At 46.2% G+C, this 26,373-nt stretch overlaps 1 long non-coding RNA gene across 1 annotated transcript in view; it reads right to left on the bottom strand.

The window, feature by feature from the left end:
- LOC307110445 overlaps positions 1-26,373 on the bottom strand; it is a 34,631-nt gene that overhangs the window by 7,427 nt on the left and 831 nt on the right. The window contains exon 2 of the long non-coding RNA XR_013814442.1: positions 11,300-11,348. This is a non-coding gene — a long non-coding RNA (uncharacterized lncRNA). The remainder of the gene's footprint in view (positions 1-11,299; positions 11,349-26,373) is intronic.

Here is a 26,373-nt window from a genome sequence, read left to right as displayed (position 1 = left end):
CGGACTGAAGGGTCCCGGGTTTGATTCTGGTCAAGGGCACGTGTCAGGTTGTGGGCTTGATCCCCAATAGGGGTCATGCAGGAGGCAGCCAATCAATAATTCTCTCATCATTGATGTTTCTATCTCTCTCTCTCTTTCCCTCTCCCTGCTTCTCTGAAGTCAATAAAATATATATTTTAAAGGAGGAGGAGGAGGAGGAGGAGGAGGAGGAGGAGGAGGAGGAGGAGGAGGAGGAGGAGACGAGTTAAAATATCTGGGTTCTTTGTGATATCTGTCATCTGAGAGCTAGTTACTCTTCTCTGAGCCTCAGGTTCCTCACACCTCTTGCTGTTAGGGTTAAATTAACTAAAATCCATGAAAAGAGGTTTTTTTTAAAATATATTTTATTGATTTTTTTACAGAGAGGAAGAGAGAGGGATAGAGAGTTAGAAACATCAATGAGAGAGAAACATCAACCAGCTGCCTCTTGCACACCTCCTACTGGGGATGTGCCCGAAATCAAGGTACATGCCCTTGACCGGAATCAAACCTGGGACCTTTCAGTCTGCAGGCTGATGCTCTATCCCCTGAGCCAAACCGGTTAGGGCCATGAAAAGAGTTTTGTAAGACGTAAATTACTATGTAAGTATTATTCTTTTTTAGTATTTTATAACCAATAGCATGAAAAATGTGCTCAGAGAAAGATGATATCTGAGGAAGACACAAGAAAGATGGACTTACTCCCCAATAGGAGACCTCAGCTTCAGGATGGACAGGGAGACCAAAGCTCAAAAAGAATTAAATAAGGGATAAGTCTATGAGCTGATATTAAAAGCAACCTGACAGGCCAAACATGAAACACTTCTTTCTCAGAAATCCAGAGAAGAGACTCTGAGAAAGATCTTCCCTTTTCTTTTCTGTTGGCTTCCAGGAATTTATACAAAAATAGTGATGTCCCAGAATAAATAAGTTTTCTTCTCATAATTAAGCCAGAGGTTCTGGGAATGGGCTGAACACAAGGCTGAATTCATTACTGAGATTGCTTGCGATTTAATTCGGGTCCTAAAGAGGTGGTCCCTATGTGTCATCCAAAAAATAAGTTTTGCATCTAGACAACAGTCCACATATATCTCTAGATTGACTTTTTCTTTTCCTCTGCACGTCATTTATTCTCTGAAAATCATGGGCCATGGAAAGAATTTCAATGCAATACTGTCTATGGAAGGAGCTCATTAGATAGGGCCATCTGAGAGACCATTCAACATAATGGGTAGTGACTGAAGAAAGTTGAGAGCCCCTTAAGAACAGGAACCTTCATGTTGGATCCAAAAAGTACACAATGAGTCAATGCCTTGGAAGTGCCTCCTGCAGGCACAGTTCTTAGCTCATGCTAGGAAATCAGTAAATATCCGTGGAATGAATAGCATTGTAACCAGGTCTAACAAACCCAAAAATGTCCACTGTTGTGCAAGTGTGTTTCCCTTTTGTTCACTTCAGGCTACCCAATTTTGGCTGCAACTTCTTACATAAGGTGGATTTATTGTCCCATATTCTCAGGGTCTACACTGAAGATAAACCATAGCATTTTTATGGCACATTTCAGTTGTATTGTTTAATTGAATCTTCACAACTTCAGGAATCATGACTGTTGCAGTAATCCAGGCAAGAGATAAAGGAAATCTAAATAGTGAGAGTGACAGTGGGAAGAGGGAAAGTGGGAAACTTTCAAACCTGGTTTCTGGCTTGGACACCTGAGTGGAGGATGATGCTATTTACTGAGATATGCAGGAGGTATGGTGTTGAGGGAAAATATGATGAGTTTAGTTATGGACATGCCTAGTTGTAGATGCCTGTCTATCATCCAGGTGGCAGTGTTGAGTAGACCATTGGATACACAGGTATGAAACTCAAAGAAGGCAAATTCTTGAACACCATCAGCATATAGCAGTAATAGAAATCCAGAAAGAATGAGCATCAGGAGAAGAACAGTTTCAGGGAGAAGGATCTGACAGAAACCAGCAGCAGAGGATGGAGGAGAAGGTGAAAATGGACACAGCAGAAAAGAATAGAGGGTAGTATGGAAGGGGAAATGAAGTCCAGTGAAAGATTTTTAAAGAGAGGAAAGACATGTTTAAATGCTAATGGGGAAAAAAAGAACAAAAAATTAAAAATAAAAAAACAAAAAACAAACAACAAAAAAATAAATGCTAATGGGAAAGGATAAAAATGAACCTGCTGGGCAGCTCTGTCTCTGTCCATGACCATACCTGGTCACTACTTTTACTTCTGTCTTTCAAATGTAGAACAGGTCTTTCTGTTGACTGACTCTCAGAATCGTACAAAAATGAAATTCTAGGAAATGAAGTTCTCAGTTCATCCAAGTTTGCATAACACAATCCAACACAGTCCACCCCTTGTCAACTTGGTATCTACAAACACTTCTGTAGACATATATAACTTCCAAATAAAAACACCAACAAGACGATGCTTTTGTATAACAAAATTCAACTGTCTATACTGGTACAACTGAAAATACACAAAATTCTAATAAAAGGATACACAAAGTCTACTTTGTCTATTTTAAAGGGCAAAATTTTGCCATCCACCTGGCACTAAACTGAGTCTTCAAAAGGCTACTGCATAATTCAATCAGGTCAACTACTTCCAGGTGATGGGAAGACAAGTCCTTCACCACTCATTATCTGTAAAATAAGTTCTGTAGTTTAAAAAAGAGAGAGACTGTATGGATACCATGATGATGAACAAACCATTCTGTTAGTCTATAGATGGGGGAGAGGGGTTTGAAAGAAACACCATGGGAAGGAAAGGCAAATCTCTTTCCAAAAAAGTATCTGTTCTAGTAAAAACAATGCTCTTCCGCTTCCATGATGTAAATGGCCCAATGTAATCAGCCTGATGCCAGGTGGCCTGAAAAGCAGTGTCATATCCACAGGTGGTGTTGATCTTCGCTGTTAGCAGTTGGGGACTCAGCAGTAGCTTTAAAGAGAGGAAGTCCATGTAGACAAGATGACCTGATTTGTAGATATCAGTCAGCCTCTTTCACCAGTCACTCCTGTCCTTGCCCATTCCACTCATATATAAAGTGGCCATGGTCATCTTGTCTCCCTGATGATTAGATCCTTCTCTGGTAAGATTGCTCTTGGTGAACATTCACCTGGCACAGCAGTATTATAATATTCAGAGGGGACTATCCTCATATCTCTTTTCCATATTTCATTTCCTCCAATTTTCTAATCATCTTCCTTCCAAGTCCATAACCAATCAACCAAACCCTTAGTCATTGCTCATAAATTAATGTAATCCCTACCTTTGGCCATTTCTCCTTCTAGGCTAATGAACTAACCAGGTGCAATGGTTGGAGTTTGCCCCACTGCGAAAATTTCTCTTTCACATTGTCATTCATGGCCACACTTCAGAGGGGGTAGAGTGCTGTAGGGTAGGTATCCAATTTCAGTTCTGCCAACATTTTTGGTGGAAATACCTGTAAATTTGACCAATTTTTTCTTCCTTAATCAGATGATTATAAAGATTTCCCCGTGAGACCACAGAGGCAGATTGAAAGAGGAAACCCAATGTAGCAGGAACAGCATTTATGGTAATATGAGCCACTTATTAATGAGATTTACTTGTGTCTTCAGGACCTGCTTGAGCTGATCTCTTACATATCATTCCCACTTGATGGTGATATCTCAGAAGTACATAGTAATTTACTATTATTACTTACTAGAGGCCCGGTGCATGAAAATTCATGCACTGGAGGGGGATCCCTCAGCCCGGTCTGCCCCCTCTCACAGTCCGGGAGCCCTCAGGGGCGGAGGCAACCTGGTGATCAGGGGAAGGTGATGCCCCATCACACCTCTGCTGCTGCCACTGCCAGCAGCAAAAGCCTCGGCCAGCCCTGGTTACCTGAGCCTCAGGCGGCCCTGGGTGGCTGGGCAGCTGCCATCCGAGACTTGCCTGTGCCTTGAGCTGGCCCTGGGTGGCAGGGGGGCTGAAGGGACTGGGGGACTCCGGAGGCAGACATTCGGAGCAGCTGGGCCTGCCCCCAGGCGGGGCTGAGGGGCCTGGGCACCACCATCTTGTGCCTGTGGGCACTGCCATCTTTGAGGGTGTGGCAGTCAATTAGCATATTCCCTCCTTATTGGCTGTGGGTGCCGCCATATTTGAGGGTGGGGCAGTCAATTAGCATATTCCCTCCTTATTGGCTGTGGACGCCACCATCTTTGCGACAGCATGAGGGTCAATTAGCATATTCCCTCTTTATTAGATAGGATAAACTTATCACAGGTATACCACATTCATTTTTTATTATATTAAGTCAGTTTTACTTATTTATTTATTTATTTATTTATTTTTTATTATTATTATTTTTTTTTACATCGATGAGAGAGAGACATCAACCAGCTGCCTCCTGCACACCCCCCACTGGGGGATGTGCCCGCAACCAATGTATATGCCCTTGACCGGAATCGAACCTGGGACCTTCCAGTCCGCAGACCGACGCTCTATCCACTGAGCCAAACCGGTTTCGGCTTATTTATTTTTTAAATTTTATCTTTATTGTTGGAAGTATTACAGATATCCCTCCCCCCATTGACCCTCCCTCCTCACTCCCATCTCCTCCCCAGGACTTCCCCGCACTATTGTCTGTCCATGGGCTATTCACATATGCATATAAATTCATTGGTTAATCTCTTCCTGCCCCCGCTCCCAAGTCAAGTTTTATTTTTTAATGTTATATCTTTTATTTATTGCACTAACCATCCAGTATCCTAATTCATGCTATTTCTGAATGTCGGTCATATTTTCTGAATTTTGTCAAACTATTTAGTCCTTACTACCAGGAACATTTTATTTATTTTTTTTTAAATATATTTTATTGATTTTTCACAGAGAGGAAGAGAGAGGGATAGAGAGTTAGAAACATCGATGATAGAGAAACATCGATCAGCTGCCTCTTGCACAACCCCTACTGGGGATGTGCCCGCAACCAAGGTACATGCCCTTGACCGGAATCGAACCTGGGACCTTTCAGTCCGAAGGCCGACGCTCTATCCACTGAGCCAAACCGGTTTCGGCTACCAGGAACATTTTAGCACCAGGTGGCAGCAAAATCTGAGAGCTGAGATAAAAATTCTTGCCAGGAAGGTAAACAACTAATTAAGAATTTATCTTAGGGGAAACCAAGATGGCGGCATAGGTTAAACACCTAACCTACAGCTGGGCACAACAATATCAAAAACACAACTAAAAGTCAAAACGGACATCATCCAGAACCACAGGAAAGCTGGCTGACTGAAATGCGCACAATTAGAAGGAAAAAGAAAACCACAAGGAAAATCAGAGAAGCCGTAAAAGCTTGAGGTATGGAGACACGGGCGGAGACATGAGCCCGCGCGCGTGCGGGGAAGCCGGAGCCGGAGAGGAAGGGGCGGCTGGCCGCCTGGCTGGCGTTCTCTGGCGGGAAGGAGATAAAAGCGCCAGATTGTGCTGAACCCCAGCTCCGACTGCACTGAACCCCAGTGCCTGGCGAAACCCTGGGAAGCCGGGCTCATGCTGGGGGAGTCTGGGCTGTGGGACAGAGACACAGAGGAGCTGCGCCGGAGCCGCGCACGGGAATGTGCGCAGAGGAGGGTCTGTTGCCTGTGCCGCTGGATTGCCCTAGCGGGAAGGAGACAAAAGCTCCGGACTGTGCTGAACCCCCAGTTCCAACTGCACTGAACCCCAGTTCCGGGAAAGACCCGGGGAAGCCATGCTCATACTGGGGAAAGCTGGGCTGTAAGGCAGAGATGCAGAGAGGCGGCGAAGAGCAGAGCACCAGAGGCGCACACAGGATTGTGCGCGGAGGATGGGCTGTTGACTGTGCCGCTGAGTCGCCCTGGAGGGAAGGAGACAAAAGCGCCAGACTGAGGTGAGCCCCAATTCTGACTACACGGAAACCCAGTTCCGGGAGAGAATCTGGGAATCCAGATTCATTGGGGGAGAAACTAGACTGTTTGGCAGCGCGCGAAACTCCAGGGCGCTTTTCTCTCAGAGGTGTTTGCTGGGAGTACAGAGGGACACTGAGACACAGGAACCTCATAGGGCGGGGCTGACGGGAAGCCAAGGCGGTAGGCTCCGCCCTGTAACTCTGCCCCATCCAAGCTGAACACAGAGGCTTTTACAATTTTGCAAGTCTAGTTGAATGGGGCTGTCTCCCGGCATAGACACAGCTGATCCTCACAGCCAATTGGACTGGAGGTCACATCCTCCCAGTGTACCAACAGCGATCAAGGCTTAACAACACCAAGACTTTGCACTCAGCCCACAAAGGGGGGTATCAAGAGCGACCACCTAGGGAGATTGGGGAAGCTGAGCGATAGGGAGGCAGCCAAAAGGGGAAGACAACGAAACAGGTCACGAATATAAGGGATGCTGTAATTCCTGCTGAGGGGCCACAGGCAGTAGCTGACCTACACTCCATTGGAGACCCAGAAACGAAGGCATCTAGTGGTCGGTGTGAGATGACATCAGATTTCGACCACTCCCATAAGGGACACATTCAAGAGGCAGACGCAGTGAGCGCCGAAGCCTTGCTGCACCAAGACCCGGCACATAGGCGTGTCTCCCGCACAGCAACTCTTCCTTTATAGACACAGAGGGTCCGCACGGCCAATAGGCCTGGAGGACATTTCCTCCCAGTGACACCAACAACAATCAAGACTTAACTATACAAACAAGGACCAAGATGGAGGCATAGGGCAGAAGCCTGATTGCTGCCTACCACAACGGTTTTGAGACTACAACGGGAGAGGGGAGCGGACACCATCCAGAACCACCGGAGGGCTAACTGAGCGGATGCTATACAACTAGAATAAAAGAGAGGGGTACGCGGGATGAAGCTGATGCCGGTGACCCAAAGACCACACTTTAAAAACTACGGCTCAGGCGACACAATGGCGGCCTGGAACGTGCTCGGCGCAGTTCCCCCAGCGGTCTCCGGCTGAGGGGAAGGCTTCACTCGCTGCCGAGCACGGACAGACGAGCCCCTGGGAGACATGGGGCGGGAGACTACGCGCTTGCTGACCTCCGAGTCCTTCAAGAATCTCAATGCCCCGGAAGCGGCCAGGTGCGCACGCTCGGCGACCGGCCACCGCTGCAGACCCAAGGGCCGACGCAGCCACCCCGGACCAGCCCGCCACCGCGCACCGGGCACACCGGAGCTTCGCCGAGCCCGCCACCCAACGAGTTCTGCGGTGGCTGCCCTGGAACTCTGAGAAAATGGCCGAAGGAATTGCTGAGAGGGAATTGACCAACAGGAATTGGGATCAAGAAGACGAAACTCCGCTGGGTCCTGGATCCGGGTGAAGCCGCGTGCCCCTGGGTCCAGGTGAGGCTGGGAACTGGGTCAGGGTGAGGCTGGGCCCCAGGTCCGGGTGAGGCCACGTGCCCCTGGGTCCGGGCGAGGCCGCGTGCCCCTGGGTCCGGGTGAGACTGAATCCTGGGTCCGGGCGAGGCCGTGCGCCCCTGGATCCGGGTGAGCCTGGGTCCCGGGTCCGGGCGAGGCCGCGGGCCCCTGGATCCGGGTGAGCCTGGGTCCCGGGTCCGGGCGAGGCCGCGGGCCCCTGGATCCGGGTGAGCCTGGGTCCCGGGTCCGGGCGAGGCCGCGGGCCCCTGGATCCGGGTGAGCCTGGGTCCCGGGTCCGGGCGAGGCCGCGGGCCCCTGGATCCGGGTGAGCCTGGGTCCCGGGTCCGGGCGAGGCCGCGGGCCCCTGGATCCGGGTGAGCCTGGGTCCCGGGTCCGGGCGAGGCCGCGGGCCCCTGGATCCGGGTGAGCCTGGGTCCCGGGTCCGGGCGAGGCCGCGGGCCCCTGGATCCGGGTGAGCCTGGGTCCCGGGTCCGGGCGAGGCCGCGGGCCCCTGGATCCGGGTGAGCCTGGCCCCGGGTCCGGGTGAGGCCGTGGGCCCCTGGATCCGGGTGAGCTTGGGTCCCGGGTCCGGGTGAGCCTGGCCCCGGGTCCGGGTGAGGCCGTGGGCCCCTGGATCCGGGTGAGCCTGGCCCCGGGTCCGGGTGAGGCCGTGGGCCCCTGGATCCGGGTGAGCCTGGGTCCCGGGTCCGGGTGAGGCCGTGGGCCCCTGGATCCGGGTGAGCCTGGGTCCCGGGTCCGGGTGAGCCTGGCCCCGGGTCCGGGTGAGGCCGTGGGCCCCTGGATCCGGGTGAGCCTGGCCCCGGGTCCGGGTGAGGCCGTGGGCCCCTGGATCCGGGTGAGCCTGGGTCCCGGGTCCGGGTGGGGCCGCGGGCCCCTGGATCCGGGTGAGCCTGGGTCCCGGGTCCGGGTGGGGCCGCGGGCCCCTGGATCCGGGTGGGCCTGGCCCCGGGTCCGGGGGGGGCCGTGGGCCCCTGGATCCGGGTGGGCCTGGCCCCGGGTCCGGGGGGGGCCGTGGGCCCCTGGATCCGGGTGGGCCTGGCCCCGGGTCTGGGTGAGGCCGTGGGCCCCTGGATCCGGGTGAGCCTGGCCCCGGGTCCGGGTGAGGCCGTGGGCCCCTGGATCCGGGTGAGCCTGGCCCCGGATCCGGGTGGGCCTGGGTCCCGGGTCCGGGTGGGGCCGTGGGCCCCTGGATCCGGGTGAGCCTGGGTCCCGGGTCCGGGTGAGCCTGGCCCCGGGTCCGGGCGAGGCCGCGGGCCCCTGGATCCGGGTGAGCCTGGCCCCGGGTCCGGGTGAGGCCGTGGGCCCCTGGATCCGGGTGAGCTTGGGTCCCGGGTCCGGGTGAGCCTGGCCCCGGGTCCGGGTGAGGCCGTGGGCCCCTGGATCCGGGTGAGCCTGGCCCCGGGTCCGGGTGAGGCCGTGGGCCCCTGGATCCGGGTGAGCCTGGGTCCCGGGTCCGGGTGAGGCCGTGGGCCCCTGGATCCGGGTGAGCCTGGGTCCCGGGTCCGGGTGAGCCTGGCCCCGGGTCCGGGTGAGGCCGTGGGCCCCTGGATCCGGGTGAGCCTGGCCCCGGGTCCGGGTGAGGCCGTGGGCCCCTGGATCCGGGTGAGCCTGGGTCCCGGGTCCGGGTGAGGCCGTGGGCCCCTGGATCTGGGTGAGCCTGGCCCCGGGTCCGGGTGAGGCCGTGGGCCCCTGGATCCGGGTGAGCCTGGGTCCCGGGTCCGGGTGGGGCCGCGGGCCCCTGGATCCGGGTGAGCCTGGGTCCCGGGTCCGGGTGGGGCCGCGGGCCCCTGGATCCGGGTGGGCCTGGCCCCGGGTCCGGGGGGGGCCGTGGGCCCCTGGATCCGGGTGGGCCTGGCCCCGGGTCCGGGGGGGGCCGTGGGCCCCTGGATCCGGGTGGGCCTGGCCCCGGGTCTGGGTGGGGCCGTGGGCCCCTGGATCCGGGTGAGCCTGGCCCCGGGTCCGGGTGAGGCCGTGGGCCCCTGGATCCGGGTGAGCCTGGCCCCGGATCCGGGTGGGCCTGGGTCCCGGGTCCGGGTGGGGCCGCGGGCCCCTGGATCCGGGTGGGCCTGGCCCCGGGTCCGGGCGGGGCCGCGGGCCCCTGGATCCGGGTGGGCCTGGCCCCGGGTCCGGGCGGGGCCGCGGGCCCCTGGATCCGGGTGGGCCTGGCCCCGGGTCCGGGGGGGGCCGTGGGCCCCTGGATCCGGGTGGGCCTGGCCCCGGGTCCGGGGGGGGCCGTGGGCCCCTGGATCCGGGTGGGCCTGGCCCCGGGTCCGGGTGAGGCCGTGGGCCCCTGGATCCGGGTGAGCCTGGCCCCGGGTCCGGGTGAGGCCGTGGGCCCCTGGATCTGGGTGAATCAGTGCCCCGGGTCTGGGTGAGGCCGTGGGCCCCTGGATCTGGGTGAATCAGTGCCCCTGGGTCCGGCCGAGACCAAACCAGAGGGAGTCGGACCTGCATTACCACCATTTGTCCACCATCCAGAGCTGAGGGGTCAGTGCCGACATGTACTCATAGGGAACTGGTGGACATTGATATTGGGTCTCAAAAGAACTGTTGGTCCAGAAAGAAACTCACTACAGACTGATTCATTTGCCTGTCAGCATAACTATTATTGCTCCTCGCACATTCAATTCTTATAAGTATATCTCTAGTGACACATGATTTCGCTCATCTAGGGGAAATGATGAACAACATAGACTGATGAACAAGAACAGAACCAGAAACAAGGAGGCATCGATCGGACTATCGGGCCTCAGAGGGAGGATAGGGGAGGGTGGGGGGAGGGGGGAGAGATCAACCAAAGGTCTTGTGTGCATGCATATGAGCCTAACCAATGCTTAAGTTCAACAGAGGGTTGGGGCATCCAAGGGGAGGGGTGTGGGATGGGAATGGGGGGATGAGGACAAATATGTGACACCTTAATCAATAAAGAAATTAAAAAAAAAAAAAAAAGACTTGACAAAAGATATATTGACCTGCAGTCTTATTATTAAAGTGTTTCAATAGTGGTTAAGGTGTTTCATAAATTTTGCCATAAATAAAGTCTCTTCAAATTTCAAAAAAAAAAAAAAAAAAAAGAATTTATCTTAAACCTCAAGATGGTTAATAAGGAGTAGCAAATGCATTTCTTCCCCACTCCCCTTGTTTCTATTTAGATATCTCCCTCCCTCTCATTTTAGTGAGTGATTATCCAAATTGCGCATATACCCCCCCCCACCTCCCATACACTCACATATACCCTTGCAAACACAGAGAATACCCCCCAGCCAGCCAAGTGGATTGTCTTGGTACTTAGCTTCAAATGGACAAAAACTAGGACAGCCCAGAGCATAGAAAGCCAATAGAATAAACCAAATTGAAGTCTGTTAGGAAAATCCAGGATCTAAAGCAGTGGTTCTCAACCTTCCTAATGCCGCGACCCTTTAATACAGCTCCTCATGTTGTGGTGACCCCCAACCATAAAATTATTTTCATGGCTACTTCATAACTGCAATTTTGCTACTGTTATGAATCGTAATGTAAATATCTGTGTTTTCCGATGGTCTTAGGCGACCCCTGACAGCGGTTCTCAACCTGTGGGTCGCGACCCCTTTCACAAGGGTCGCCTAAGACCATTGGAAAACACAGATATTTACATTACGATTCATAACAGTAGCAAAATTACAGTTATGAAGTAGCCATGAAAATAATGTTATGGTTGGGGGTCACCACAACATGAGGAACTGTATTAAAGGGTCACAGCATTAGGAAAATTGAGAACCACTGATCTAAAGGAACCAAGAACAATTTCAAACACCAATTTCAAAGGGCCAAAAGCAGAACCAAAGTCGGGTAAGTTAATGAAACAAAGAAGAGATGTAAGCAAGAACAAGTAAACACCTAACAGTAACTCACCTTCAGAGGTCAGCGAGGGCAGGTGCTTGCTTGGTCATTTTGAACTGGCCTGAGGAGACAAAGAAACGAGTCATGCTTTCTTCTAAAATGTCTCCAACTATTGACTACCTCACCCCTACAAGATTCTCCATTCTTCACGGGGCTGGCTAAAGAACAGAGTTCTGGTATTCTTCTCTGCTTGCACCCTGAACTTGCTAGGTAACCCAAACTGGCTGTTTCAAGCTTGAGGTGACTTCCTCATCAGATGAGAGGTAGTGCTAATCTAGTCTTGCCAGAGGAGATGGGAGTGATTGGGGATGGCAGGTTCAATTTGCGCTTATTTAAGAAGCACTGCCTTAGTCACTACAGATTTTATCTTGCTAGAGCCTGGTACTTAAGCTGTCAAATTGGATAGAGATGCATACTTTTTAAACACAGATACAAAATCATCTTAAGGTCCACTAACCAGAGTTTTTAGTTGGAAAGTAACTCAAAATTGCCAAGCAAGGTTACTTTCAGATGCTTCCTTCATCATCATATACTTCCAACTAGTATTTTTCAATAATTATATTTTGTAAGCATTTTATAAAAAACATAGGTGTTAGAGCTTTTAGGCATTTTCAATCCTTTTTCCTACTTGTTATAAAGATTCACAATTCAGTCCTTGGAACGTGTATCAAATTCTCAAATTAGATACCATCATTTGAAGAATCTCTAAAAGGTTTGCAAGGGGATTTATTGTAATCTTTCTTTAGTCCTGAAGCTTTCCACACAACTGCATATTTCACTGTATGTCTGTAAAATGAATGTTCACGTCATATGTCTAAAGACAAACAACAGTCTTTGTTCTATGGAGCATTTCAAAAGATTCACAGCTGTTAATAGGTGGGAGAATTCCAGCTTTTGCTCTTGGGAAGAAAGGAACTATTGTGGTCAGTAAATGTGTCTCGAGAAGTAGCTGTATTTATTTCTAGCCTTGCAAACCAAGAGGTGGACTGTCTTCACAGAGTGGGTATTTGTGGACAACTAGCTACACGATGGAATCAAAGTATCCCATGCTAAAGAGTTGCTAGTTGCCTAGAGAGGTCTCAAAGTGTCCTGGTGTGATTTCCATGTTCGTGAGGTTTCACCTCTGGAACCTGATTTAGCAGCACGGTTGGAATGGATTTCTCTCTCTCTCTCTCTCTCTCTCTCTCTCTCTCTCTCTCTCTCTCTGATGGATACCCACTGACACGTTTACTAACTTATAACCAGGGGCTTGGATCCTCTGATTAGTATATTCATCTATAGACAAATCTACATAGAAAGCCTAATTATTATCAAAAGTCTGCTGCATATAAGCATAGACTCAGAACGAGGGGAATTAACACACGAGTCCAGTATTTAATAGCATCAGCTTTGAAATATAGCCCAAAAATCTAATGAACAAAATAAACTGATGAATAAAACAGATCCAGAGACAGAATCGTAGAACAGACTGCAGAATCTGAGGGGAGAGAAGGGGGGGAGGGGAGGGTGAGAAGTGATCAACCAAAGAACTTGTATGCATATACACTTATCCCAAGGACACAGACAATAGGGTGATGAAGGCCTAGGGCAAGGGATGGGAGCAGGCTAGAAGGGGTCAATGGGGAAAAAGGGGGACATATGTAATACTTTCAAAAATAAAGAGCAAAAGAAAAAAAAAAGTAAGAAATATAGCCCCACACACTTGTCTCCATAAGGAACAAGACAGATGAAATCCCTCACAGTTTGTTTATCTAGACTTGATCTAATAACTTTTCTAGTTCTGACCTTTTATATTCAACTTCAACTTGATAACTTGATTTCCATTTTCTTCTGGTGCAAATGGAAGAATACTAGAAACTCAAAGGGTCAGACAAACCACAACAGTAGAGAACTGTGGCTCAAGATATGTGAGCAGGAAGAAAGAGTGCCCTTAATTACTCTACATGACTTTGTTAACATAAAAACATTGAAACCTGTAAAGAATTTTTGTGAGTTTATTTGAGCCAAACTGTTGACAATTCCCGGGAAGCAGAACCTTAACAGATTAAGATAATGCTCCAGAGAATGGCAGGTTTTCATCTATTTTTTATACATTGCAATCAGAGGAGGGGACGTAGGTGGGTTACAGGAGATCCACTGGTGATAGATTAGAGAGGCAGGAGAAAGCAAAGGGGGAGGGGGGGCTTGGGATTGGATAAAAAGTAAAATGATAGACACATACTTAGGTGGGTGCAGAATAGTCAGCAGTCAACAATTAACATGATAGCAATAACAATGAAGGACCCCAAGGGGTCCACACAAGTTACCCAGACATTTCAAGGGTGTGTTATCATAGATGCAAAAAGACAGATAGGCTCAGTTAAGGTAAAGGTTGACCTTGTCAGTGAAGATACCAGCCTAGGACGTAACTACCCACCATAACTGCTCTAGTTAAAGTTTAATTTCAGACCATCCTTTGTGGTGACTTTAGGTCTCTGGTTTGCAAGACTGCCATGCAGGCCTCCCCTGAGCTTGTCAGGTCAGCATGTGGCCCCTTGGGTCCCACTTTAAATCTCTAGACCCAGATATATCCTATCCCGTAACATACAAGAAACACAGGCACTGCTTATGGTCTTCTGAGACATTTTGAGACATTATAGAGTTGAGAAGAGGTGTTTGAACTCTAGAAACAAGCATATGTTCTGATTTACTAAATAGAAAAATGCTTTGAGCCTAAAAAAAAAAAGTAAGTCTAACATAAACCTCTGGAAAGGTTTAGGCAGATTATCAAGCATAGAAAAGAAGGCAGGACGAGGACAAATATGTGATACCTTAATCAATAAAGAAATTTAAAAAAGAAAAGAAAAGAAAAGAAGGCAGGGACCCCTAGGAAGCACTACGAGTTCGCTACAAATGCACCAGCCATTCATCAGACAATGACAATAAGTCAATTCATAGTTCACGTTCTAGGCTGGGTTATTAGCAGATATATTTACTTATTGGTTTATCGGGTTTAAGACCAAACCAAAATCTATAATAATAAAAGCATAATACGCAAATCGACCTAATGGCCGGTCAGTGGAACGACCGAACGGATGATCTTCTGGGCAACCTTCCAGACGAAGCCGGGGCTGCAAAGACGTACCCTTGCACAAATTTCATGCACCGGGCCTCTAGTATAAGTAATAAAATCAACTGTGGTACATCTACACAATGGAATACTACGCTGCGCTAAAAAAGAAGGAATTCCTACCATTTGCAACAACATGGATGGAACTGGAGAGCATTATGCTAAGTGAAATAAGCCAGTCAGAGAAAGATAAATATCACATGATCTCACTCATCTATGGGAAATAATGAACAACATAAACTAATGATCAAAAACAGATCCAGAGACAGGGAAGCATCAATCAGACTGTCAAACCTCAGAGGGAAGGTAGGGGAGGGTGGGGGTAAGGGGGAGAAATCAACCAAAGGACTTGTATGCATGCATATAAGCCTAACCAGTGGACACAGACAACAGGGGGGTGAGGGCATGAGTGGGGGGGTGGGGGGTTGGGAAGGTAATGGGGGGATGAGGACAAATATGTAATACCTTAACCAATAAAGAAATTAAAATGCAAAATAATAATAATAATAATGATAATAATAAAATCAACTCAATGGTATGTGATGTTCTTTCTGTGTTCCAAACCAGTTAACATAGCAGCAATTCTTTGTTCTTTAGAAGTCTGGGTAAAACTGTAGTGAGTCCGTCTAGACAATGGGACCTCCTGTAGTCACCCTGAGGGAAAAATTTTAGTTCTGATAACATTGCCTTTATTTGGAACATCGAATTCTTTTTGAATTCCCTCCTAAAGTTTACTTTCTGTCTTCACAGGTTGAAAATTATTGCCCTTTGAAGAATAAATTTAAAAATTTTTTAGAAATACTCAAGTCTATTAAAAAAAAAATAAACTGTGATCATCTAGTCAATTGGATGAGGGGATAGGAAAGTGAGGAAGGCAAAGATTAAGGGAATATATATGAACTAGGAAAATTGATTTACTTGGCGGGGGGGGGGGGGGGCTTATAAATTGGCCCTAAAAGCAATCTCTAAACAGGGTTCCTTGTTTGTTTTGTTTGCTTTTGTTTTGGTGTTTGTTTTCATCACCATTGCCACGCAAAATCATGCAATAAACATCATAAGTCTTAAGCAAAAAAATGGGGCTGGGGCAAAACATTCAAACACTTTGCCAGTGACAGGTAAAAATAAATAGAAGCATACTAAAAAGAGTAGTGCAGGGTTTTTTAAAAAATATTTTTATTGATTTCAGAGAGGAAGGGAGAGAGATAGAAACATCAATGATGAGAGATAATCATTGATCAGCTGTGCCCTTGACTGGAATCGAACCCAGGACCCTGCAGTCCGTAGGCCAATGCTCTATCCGCCTATCCCAGTGGTCGGCAAACCTCGACTCGCGAGCCACATGGGGCTCTTTGGCCCCTTGAGTGTGGCTTGGCGTTAGAACCACTTCTTCAAAATAGACTCGCCCCGGCCGAAAACCGACTTCTGTGCATGGGCCACGAAGTTTCAATCGCACTGTGCGTGCGCACCCGCACGTGGTATTTTGTGGAAGAGCCACACTCAAGGGGCCAAAGAGCCGCATGTGGCTCTTGAGCCGTGGTTTGCTGACCATTGGCCTAGCCAAACCAGCCAGAGTGAGAGTAGTGCAGTTTTTTACCTGTTAGGTGATTGAGAAGTTCTTAATTCTATAAAAAATATGGGACTTTACCTTGAAAAAGACCTGAAGTTTGCTTGTGGAAATGGGCATCGGAAGGGTTTTAGTTGTGAGTTACTGTGAAGTGCAGGAAGGAGGGTTATCTTTGTGGTGGGAGGGGTTTCAGGGAGTCAGCAGGGTGAGGCCTGCAGAGTTTATCAGGCCCAAACAGACCAAGCTTTGGCCACGTGAAGGGAAGGCTATGATCTGGCTGGGTATGTGAGGAAAAATAGCCCCTGTCTTAGAGTCACACAACTCAGTCAGTCTGGGATTCTGCCCTGACCTCCTGGAGGGCTCGAGCTGGGCAGGGTGGGCCACCACAAGTTCAAGTTTTGCTAAACAGGGCTTTTTTGTGTGTTTGTTTGTTTTGTTAGAGTGGAAGGGAGAGAAAAAGAGAGGAGGAGAGAAAGAGAGAAACATCAATGTGAGAGAGACACGTGGATCGGTTGCCTCTTGCAGGAGCCCAACCAGGGCTGAGGATTGAACCTGCAACCCAGGTACATGCCCTTGACTGGGAATCGGACCAGTGACTTTCGTTCGGTGCACAGGCTGACATCTAACCATTGAACAACACCAGCCAGGGCAACAAGGGTTTTTTAATGTAGGAAAATACTTTTGAATTTTTAAAAATATTTTTTTATTGATTTCAGAGAGGCAGGAAGAGGGAGAGAGAGAAAGAAACATCAATGATGAGAGAGTATCATTGATCAGCTGCCTCCTACACACCCCACACTGGGGATCGAGCCACAACCCAGTATGTGCATTGACTGGGAATCAAACTGTGACCTCCTGGTTCATAAGTCGATGTTCAACCACTGAGCCATACCAGCTGGGCTACTTTTGCATTTTTAAAGATTATTTTGCTTTCAGATGTTTAAAAATGCAAGCTTAAAGTGATAAGGGAGATTGAATATAGGAAGATATATAGACTTTTCTATATCTTCCTTTCTTCTAATCTAGCAATGTAATACGAGCATTAACAATATCTTTTAATAACAGAACAGGTTTCACTTCACTTCAAGTACATTTTTATATGTATGATTTTTAAAAATCGGGATAACAGACTTTATCTTCTAATGTTCTGATAAGCTATGAATCTTACCTCTTTTATTTAAACTTAAATGGAATTTTTAAAACACATAGGAACAAAGGTTTAGGTAGTTTTAAGTTTGTACCTTTTCTTCAATTCTTTTGAAAACAAAATTCAAACTTTAACACGAAATGCAAAAATATTCAGTTACCAATAGATTTATTTTATATTCTTGTTATGTTATATATGACTTTAACCAAATTTTAAAAGTTAGAAGATCAGCAATAGTACCAGAAAAAAATGCATGAAATGTTATTTTTCCAATATACCTTATGCATGCATATTTCCTCAGGGGACATTGCAAATACTCTTTACCTGCAATTAATTGAATAAGAAATTAAAAAATAAGAAAGGATCTTTATTTATAATGTTTAACCTTACTCCAGGAGGATTAAAGATGACTTATACAACTACATATAATTCAATAAGATATTTTTTAATATATTTTTATTGATTTCAGAGAGGGAGAGGGAGAGAGAGACAGAAACATCAATGATGAGAGAGAACCACCGATCAGCTGCCTCCCGTACGCCCCCCACTGGGGACTGAGCCCACAACCCAGGCATGCGCCCCTGACCGGACTTGAACCCGGGACCCCTCAGTTCGCAGGCCGACGCTCTATCCACTGAGCAAACCCAGCCAGGGCTCAACAAGATATTTTAAAGGCAAAAGAAGGATTAAAAAGAAATTGAATGTGGGAAAAGTAAGCCAGGGCAGAAGTACATTCATGCTTTGATGTCCTGTGTACTTGTTAACTTTGACTTAGGCATCTAACAGCCATTGCAAAGAAGGACACAATCAGATCTGTGATTCATAAAGTTTCAAAAAAATAAAGTCTATTTAGAGGGAGCAACATTCTAAAAAGTCCAAGGGTGGAGAAGCTCAATCATCTGCTAACCTAAAATATTTCCTGGTGGTAAACTGAGCTGGTTGAAAGAGGAATTATGTATTTATCAGGAGTACCTGGAATGCAATGCAGGCTATTTCACTCCCCTGCTCTGAAAAGTTCAGGATTTTTCCATTGGCTATAAATGAACTATAAACATCTTGGTCTAATATCTGAGGCCATCCTCAAAACCAAATCAAGATGAACTACCTGAAGGTAGACTGCACTTCTTATTCAATACCAGCGCCAGCTACAGTAGGTGTCAACCGATGCTCAGAGATAGAGGGACTGTGGATCAGCTAAGAAAGTTTGTGGAAACCTCTCCAGCCCTCATCTCTCTACCTATAAGGCCTTCCCCTGACAGCTCTTCCAGTTGAATGGTGACCAGTATCCTCAAGGTCGATAACAGTATCTCCATCACCAAGAATAGCCACAATAGCATCTCTTTGCATTTGTATAGTGCTCTATAGTTGACAAAAACATTTTAACCTATTTTCAAAACCAGCTTGCTTTGTGGTCTAGCAGGGATCATGATTATGCTCTACCAGCAGAAGCCTTGTAGGAGGTACCTCCTTATTAAGTGGTAGATGCCATTTCCTCCCGATGTCCACGGCGGGGTGTGGTCTCTTCCTCTCCCTCAAACCCTTGTGCCATTTGGTTTATACATTTCTTATGACACTTACTAATAACTCTATACATTTCATATGGTGTGTTACAGTTTACAAAACACTTTTTCGCATGCTAAATTCCTATTTATTTTTCATTCTCACAACTTTTAGAGAAAAATAATTAATCCTCTCCTTACCTTGAGGACCCTGCTGCTCTCTCCACACTCTCTAAAAATATAAAAAGTAAAAGCTACTCAGGAGATTACATAAACCACAACTACTACCACAGTAATTTTACCATCCCCCAAGGACAACAGAAACCTAACATTTTTTTAGGTCCGTACTCTCTGCCAGGTGCTTTATAGATAAGATAATACTACTTCAATTTACCTTTTTCTTTGCTCATAGACTATTAAATTTGATTCTCCCTCAAAAAAAAAAAAACACAACACACAAATTCTAGAAAGAAAACATGTGCTTTCCATCTCTGTGGATTCTTTGACTAAGGAGGGAAAAGGGTAGTGATGCTGGGAAGAAACTGACACCCTTTCTGAAACTCCGCTGTAGTGACTCATTTAGGGGCCAGTTCTGGCTGGAGCTCAGCAGGATGGTGTAACACATTGGGTGGATCAAGAATGTGTTGATGAGAGCTGTCAGTTGGGGGAATTTCTGATGAAGACATCACCAGGTCGGAAAAGATGCCAGTAGAGGTAGGGCTGGGGAACAGAACCTAGATGGAGGCCACTGCCAGGAATCTCCTGGGTCTAAGGACAGGAAAGTCCCTGTGCCAAGAGGTGGCATTCCACAATTCCAGGGCGCCCCTTTCCCATGGAATACAATGTGCACGGTGCCCTTGGAATGGTGCAACACGGAGTCCTAACCTCGGTGTCTGGCTGTCTCCCTCCATTGCACTGACTGAGTGCCATAGGGGATATCCATGTTGGAGACCCTCAACAGAACTGCAAACTCTCAGGCTTCCATCACTCATTGATGATGTAGTGCTTGGTGCTTTCATTTCAGTTCATGTAATCACTTCCTGTAACTTCCTGTCAAAGATGTCTGCACAGTGGGATTCTTAGACACACTGAGTGGGAACGTGAGGCCCAGTGCCATGTCCAGTGTGTGATTCCTCCCACAGCGTGACTTGGACTCTGTGGCAAAGATTCACCTGGAAGAAGGTCAGCTTCACACGGATGTGTGGCCTCCGTTCTTGTAGCTATGTTGTTCTGCAGAAAGCATCACCTTTTTTTTTTTTTAATGTTTTATTGATATTTTACAGAGAGGAAGGGAGAGGGATAGAGAGTTAGAAACATCTATGAGAGAGAAACATAGATCAGCTGCCTCCTGCACACCCCCTCACTGGGGATGTGCCCGCAACCAAGGTACACACATCCCCTTGACCGGAATCGAACCTGGGACCCTTCAGTCCGCAGGCCGCCGCTCTATCCATTGAGCCAAACCGGTTTCGGCTAGGAAAGCATCACCTTTTGAGAAAAGTGAATTAGACATTATTCTAATTCATATCTGGGGCCTGACAACTATTTCTCACCTGTCCTTTAGCACTGTGGTTCTCGAAACTGACTGCACTTTAGAATTATCTAGAGAACTTTAAAAAAAACATATTGATGCCTGATTTCTATTTCAGAACAATTAAACCATGATCTCTGAAGCAACTATATATTTTTTAAAAGGTCCCCAAGTGGCTTTGTTGTGCCATCAAGGGTTGCGAATCTATGCCTCAGGTGGTTTTCTTATTCTTCCTCTGATCTCACCCTCAGTGACAGACAGAGCTTTAGAAGGCTTGCCCAGCTGGAAGAACTCAGTTGTGAAACTGAAAAAGGGACCAATGAGACTACAAAAGCGATGTGACAGGCCATTTAAAACAAATATTTACCAAGTGTCACGTTCCAGGTCATGTGCTGCGAACACACAATAAATAACACAACGTGCCTACCCTCCATAAGTTTCTGCTCTTGATGGAAAGACAGGTATGTGAACCACTGTTCTGATGAGCAACATTAAACTGAGGTGCTGTGGGAGCACGGCTGGGGAACAAAGGAAAGGCTTGGGGGGAAAGAAGGGATTTGAGGTGGATCTTGAGAGTCAAGCATTGATCAATGGAAAGGAGGCAAGAAGTACTCCAAAGAGAGGGGTGGGTAGTCTGAGCAAAGGCGTAGAAGCAAGGAAGTGGATGGGATGCTAGGGAGTTATAGGAACCCAGTGGCGCTTCAGGAAATGGTGAACTATGAGGCTGGAAATTTAAACGAAAAATTGGAAGGCCTCAGAAGCCCCCACAAGGAATCGATGATACATAGGTATTGTGTGAGTTTGAATAATGTATGTCTTAAATGAAGGGACCACAATAAAGGTTTAAACTAAATAGTGCTATGGCCAGATCTGAAACAAATAGGAATAGGATCAACACGAACGTTGATAAACACATCTCCGGTAGTTACTCATCCTGCCCTCTGGCAACCTTCTCTCTGCTTATCCGCCCTCACTACTCTGGTGACCTGAACACACGTCTATTGTATTCTTTGTGCCTTTTACATAAGTTCCCTCTCTTCAAAATGCTCTTTCCTCCCTTGATAACTTCTACGTATGGAAGTCAGCTTCTCTGTGCTTTTTCCTATAGCACTTTTGCAGAGATAGCTAATAATATTGCTTGTCGATTGTACTGTATTTATTGAGATGTCTGTCTTTACCTCCAGACTGTGAGCCTGTAGCAGGAAGGGCCATTTGGATATTTATAACATCATTTTCAGGCCACACAAAATTATCAACTTAAACATTAGCCTGCTATATTTGGTCAAATATTTAATCAACTCACCCCTAATGCCCTAGCAGGGCTAGACCAAATGATTTCGAAGGCCTTATAGGGCCCCCAGGTGGGACATTCCCCGCCCCTACCTAGAGGATAGAAATGAGATTTTTTAAAAAATTTCAATCACCAGGACTCAGCACAGCGGCTGGCACCTTGGCCTTGTAGACTTACTGAATGAATGAATGGAAAAGCACTTACCAGGTGTTGGAAAGATTCAAACTTAGCAATGATGTCCTTTAATGTTTGAGTACAAAGATTCGGAAATGTTTTTTCCATATTAAAAACCATTTGCTCAGTCTTGGAACATTTCTATTCTGAAGTGTTCACTTGTATAAGCAAAGTCACAGTTGCTGAATCTATCAATTTATTTCCATATAGCAAGCAACACTTCTTTCTTTAGTTAATAATTTGTGAAAGAAATATTAAAGTTAATGTGGTTTTTGTCTAGTATCATTCAAAAAGCCCCTGCAATCTATTGAGGCCCACAGAAGGGAAAACAATCCCCTAGGGGGTGTGACAATGGGATTTGGGGGCTTGCTGGGCTGCCAAGAGGGAGGGTGGGGCTCTTGGTGAATTTTGTTGATTTTCAATTCTTGAAACGTATTTCACTAGTTGGGGGATTAAAAGGTTTCCTGGTGAGAGTGTCAATTGTCAAAGGATTGAAAGTAGATTCTATAATCCTATCAAAGAGAGCTCCGGCAGCTTCTCCAACAGGAATCTAGAAATATTTGGTATCTTAGAAATCATTTTGGTCTATTGTTCTACTCCCTTAGTTCTTCTATAACAATCTTACTGCCCCTGGAAGAAATGGCAACTTTCATGAACTTAATTTTTGCACTGCTACTCTCATATCCTATTTGCAAAGCACTTTGTCTATTTCTCCTTGAGGTTCTACTGGCTTTTGCTGCACTTATTTTAATGTTCCGTTGTTAGGCCCATGCACATTAAGAACTGTCAGGTCTTCTTGGAGAATTAACCCCTTTCGCAATGTGACCCTTTTTATCTCAGATAATTTTCCTTGTTCTGAAGTCTGCTTTGTCTGAAATTCATATATCTACCCTCACCTTCTTTTGATTAGTGTTAGTATGGTATCCCTTTATCTGTTTAATTTTAAGCTTTCTGTTTAAAGTGGTTTCTTGCAGAAAACATAGTTGGGTCATGTTTTTTTGTTCACTTTGACTACCAAACTGACAAAAAAAAATTGGTGTTTTTGAGCATTCATATTTAAAGTGGTTATTGATATAGTTGGCCTAATACTTACCATGTTTGTAACTGTTTTCTATTTGTTGTACTTGTTCTATATTTTCTCCCTGCCCTTTTCTGACTTTTCTGGTATATCAATTATACTTCTTTTTAAACTTTTTTTAGTAATTACTCTTGAGTTTATAATACATATTTCCAACTAATCTAAGTCTACTTTACAGGTGGTACAAGTACCTTAGAACAGAGTATTCCCAACTCCTCCCTCCTATCCCTTAAAACATTGCTATTATTTATTTTATCCAATACATTGTTACTATTATTACTTTGAACTGTTATCTATTAGATCAAATAAGAATAAGAAATAAAATATTTTATTTTAACTTCATTTATTCCTTCTTTTGGGCTCTTCCTTTATGTAGATCCAAATTTATGATCTATATTATTTTCCTTCTCTCTGAAAAGCTAATTTTAACATTTCTTACAGAGCAGGTCTGCTGAATATAAATTGCCTCTCTCTTTTTTTTTTATTGTTCCTTGACTTTTTTTGTTTATTGTTTAAAGTATTGTTCCTTGACTTTTAAAGGATAATTTCACGAGATAACAAATTTCAGGTTTGTATTTTGTTGTTTTTCCCAACACTTTAAATATGTCTCTTCTTGCTTGCATGGTCTCTGATGAGAATTTTGATGTAATTCTTATTGTTCCTCTATAGATAAGGCGTTTTTCCCTCTGGCTTCTTTCAAGATTTCCTAATTGTTTTTTTGAGTTTGAAAACAATATATATAGTTGTAGATTTGGGGGCATTTATCTTGCCTGGTTTTCAATGAGCTTCCTGCATCTGTGGTTTGGGGTCTGTCATTAATTTTGGAAAATTCTCAGGCATTATTGCTTAAAATATTTCTTGTGTTCCATTCTTTTTCTCCTCTCCTTCTGGTATTTCAACTACATATATGTTACATCTTTTGAAATTGTCTCACTTTTTACATATTCTATTCTGTGTGTGTTTTTCTTTGCATCTCAATTTGGGAATTTTCTATTGATATATCTCAAACTCACTGATTCTTTCCTTGGGACCATATCTAGTCTACTGACAAGTCCATCAAAAGCATTCTTCATTTTCATTACTGTGTTTTTCATTCCTAATATTTCCTTCCGACGCTTTCTTTTTTCTTTTTAAAAAAATTATCTTTATTGTTAAAAGTATTATAAATGTCCCCTGCTCCCCCCTTTCTTAGAGTTTCCATCTCTCTGCTTACATTACCCACTTGCTCTGCATGTTGTTAACATTTTCCATTAGACTCCTTGCCATATAAATCATAGTTATTTAAAATTCCCTGTCTGATAATTACAAAAGCCATGCCATAGCCGAATCTGATCCTTGCTTTGTTTATATATATATAACGTATATAATATACATGTATATATTATATATATATATATATTGATTTCAGAGAGGAAGGGAGAGGGAGATAGAAACATCAATGATGATAGAGAAGCATTGATTGGCTGCCTCCTGCATGCCCCCTACTGGGGATCAAGCCCATAACCTGGACATGTGCCCTTGACCTGAATCGAACTGGGGACCTTTCAGTCCACAGACCGACGCTCTATCCACTGAGCCAAACCAGCTAGGGCCTTGCTTTGTTTCTTTAGACTACACTTTTACTTGCCTGTTAATAGTGTTATCAGTGAAGAACTCTCCGTGTCCCCACCTGTGGCCAGTGGAAGTGGGCTTCTTGCAGTGTCACAAGAAAAGGAATTTTCTGAGACTTGCATAGGAAAATGAGTGACATTTATTTGTGTGGAATTAAATTCCTGAGTTCCCAAGGTTCCCTCCCCCTCCATCCTGCCATGGAAGAAGTCCAGCTGTGTTATCAGCAGAGCTAGGATGAAAGGTGTTGCCCATTCCATATTTGCACAGTCCAGTCCAGTATCAGGCTAGCTTAACTTATGTTCCCAGCTGCAGCCCAGTAGGTGTGGGGTCCACATGGCCATGGGCCATGCAGATTCCAGGGCCACATAGCTATGGAGGTAACATGGGTGAGTGCAAGGAAGCAGGAGCAAAGCCGGAGGAATTAAGAGAGAGAGAATCCCTTTGTCTGGGGATTTTAACCTTCTAAGATTTCACGAGCTTGCAGTGGCTCCACCCTCTCTAGCCAATTATCTTTGTTCCAGGTTAGACCGACAAGCACCTTCCCTACTTCACTCCAACTTTACGGAGCATGTATCAGTCTTCCCCTTTGTTGGGCCCCTTCCTCCAGGGATCTGCAGGGAATGGACCAGTGGTTCCCTGGGGAGTGTGAAATTGCAGCTTCCTGGTGAAGTTCCCCAGATGGTCATGCTTATAAAGTCTGGCCTTCCCTTTGCTCCTTATCATCCTTATATAATAAAAGGCTAATATGCAAATTGACCAAATGGCAGAACAACCAGTCTCTATGATGCACACTGACCACCAGGGGGCAGACACTCAATGCAGGAGCTGCCCCCTGGTGGTCAGTGCGCTCCCACAGAGGGAGCACCGCTCAGACAGAATCCCTGAGCCAGGTTCATGGCTGGCGAGCACAGCCCACGTCTGTGGCAGGGCTAAGGATGTCCAAATGACAGCTTAGGCCCACTCCCCGTGGACATCCCCGGAGGGCTCCTGGACTGTGAGAGGGCACAGGTTGGGCTGAGGGACCCCCCGAGTGCATGAATTTCGTGCACTGGGCCTCTAGTTATTAATAACTAGCTACTTACAACAGTAACAATAGGCCTTGTAATTTTTGGTTAAAATCCAGATATAATGTATATGGGAACTGAGGTGAATTGGCTTTTAAGGTCAGGTTTTATGTTAATCTGTTTAGGGTCTGTGTTTAATGTTTGCCACACAGGTAGATATCAGAGGCTTCAATTTCCTTCAGAGTCTTTCTTTTCTTTGGATTTTCCTAAAAAACTTCTTATATACTAGTAGAGACTGCACCCTGCAGATCTTTCAACTGTAACCCAGTTATTTTACTGGAGCCCTGTGGATGTGATGGGAAGGTGAAGGGTGAGGGGCAGCATTCTATAATCTTGTTTCAGTCTTTAGTGGGCCTGTGTCCTTGGGCTGTGACCTTCACAAGTATTTCTTATCCTTTCCCCCATTGGGAGAAACAGGAAAACTAGGAGGGGCTGGATTTGGGTAATGCCCCCCCCCAAAAAAAAATAAAAAAAATCTCTGGCTAAGTCTTTTTCCCTGCTGAGTAGGCCTTTATTATGGAAGAAGACTGGGTATATTTAAGAAATGGTTTCTTTTCTTCTCCTCTGCCAGAAACATGAGGTTTTTTTTCACTGTCTCTTCACCTTGAGAATCTGGTGAGGTTCCTGGAGGGAAATCCATGGACATGTCCCCCTAAGACTACAGCTCCCAGGAGTTTCTCACTCACACACTAGTCCACACTCAACCTCTGATAACTTGTCAAAGTTACTGTTTAAATGTTCTTACCAGCTTAAGGCTCCAGGGGCTTCTGTTTCGGGGAAGCTGATCGTGGCTGTAATTCTCTGTCTTTGCCTGTCTCTCCCGATTCTTGGGGGAAGTTTGCCCTGCAATCTCAATTCTCTGATGACGCCAAGAAAAGTAATAGGTTTTCAGTTTGTTCAGCTCTTTTTTTTTTTTTTTTGGTAAGAATATGAGTGACAATTTTCAAGTTCTTTGCTTAGATTTTAAAATTTATTTTAGAAATTGCCTTTCAAGGCTTTCTTAATGTTCCTTGATCTA

Source organism: Cnephaeus nilssonii (assembly GCF_951640355.1).
Source record: "Cnephaeus nilssonii genome assembly, chromosome: 14".
NCBI lineage: Eukaryota > Metazoa > Chordata > Mammalia > Chiroptera > Vespertilionidae > Cnephaeus > Cnephaeus nilssonii.
Note: the sequence above shows the minus strand (reverse complement) of the source record. Positions and strands in the feature narration are given on the sequence as shown.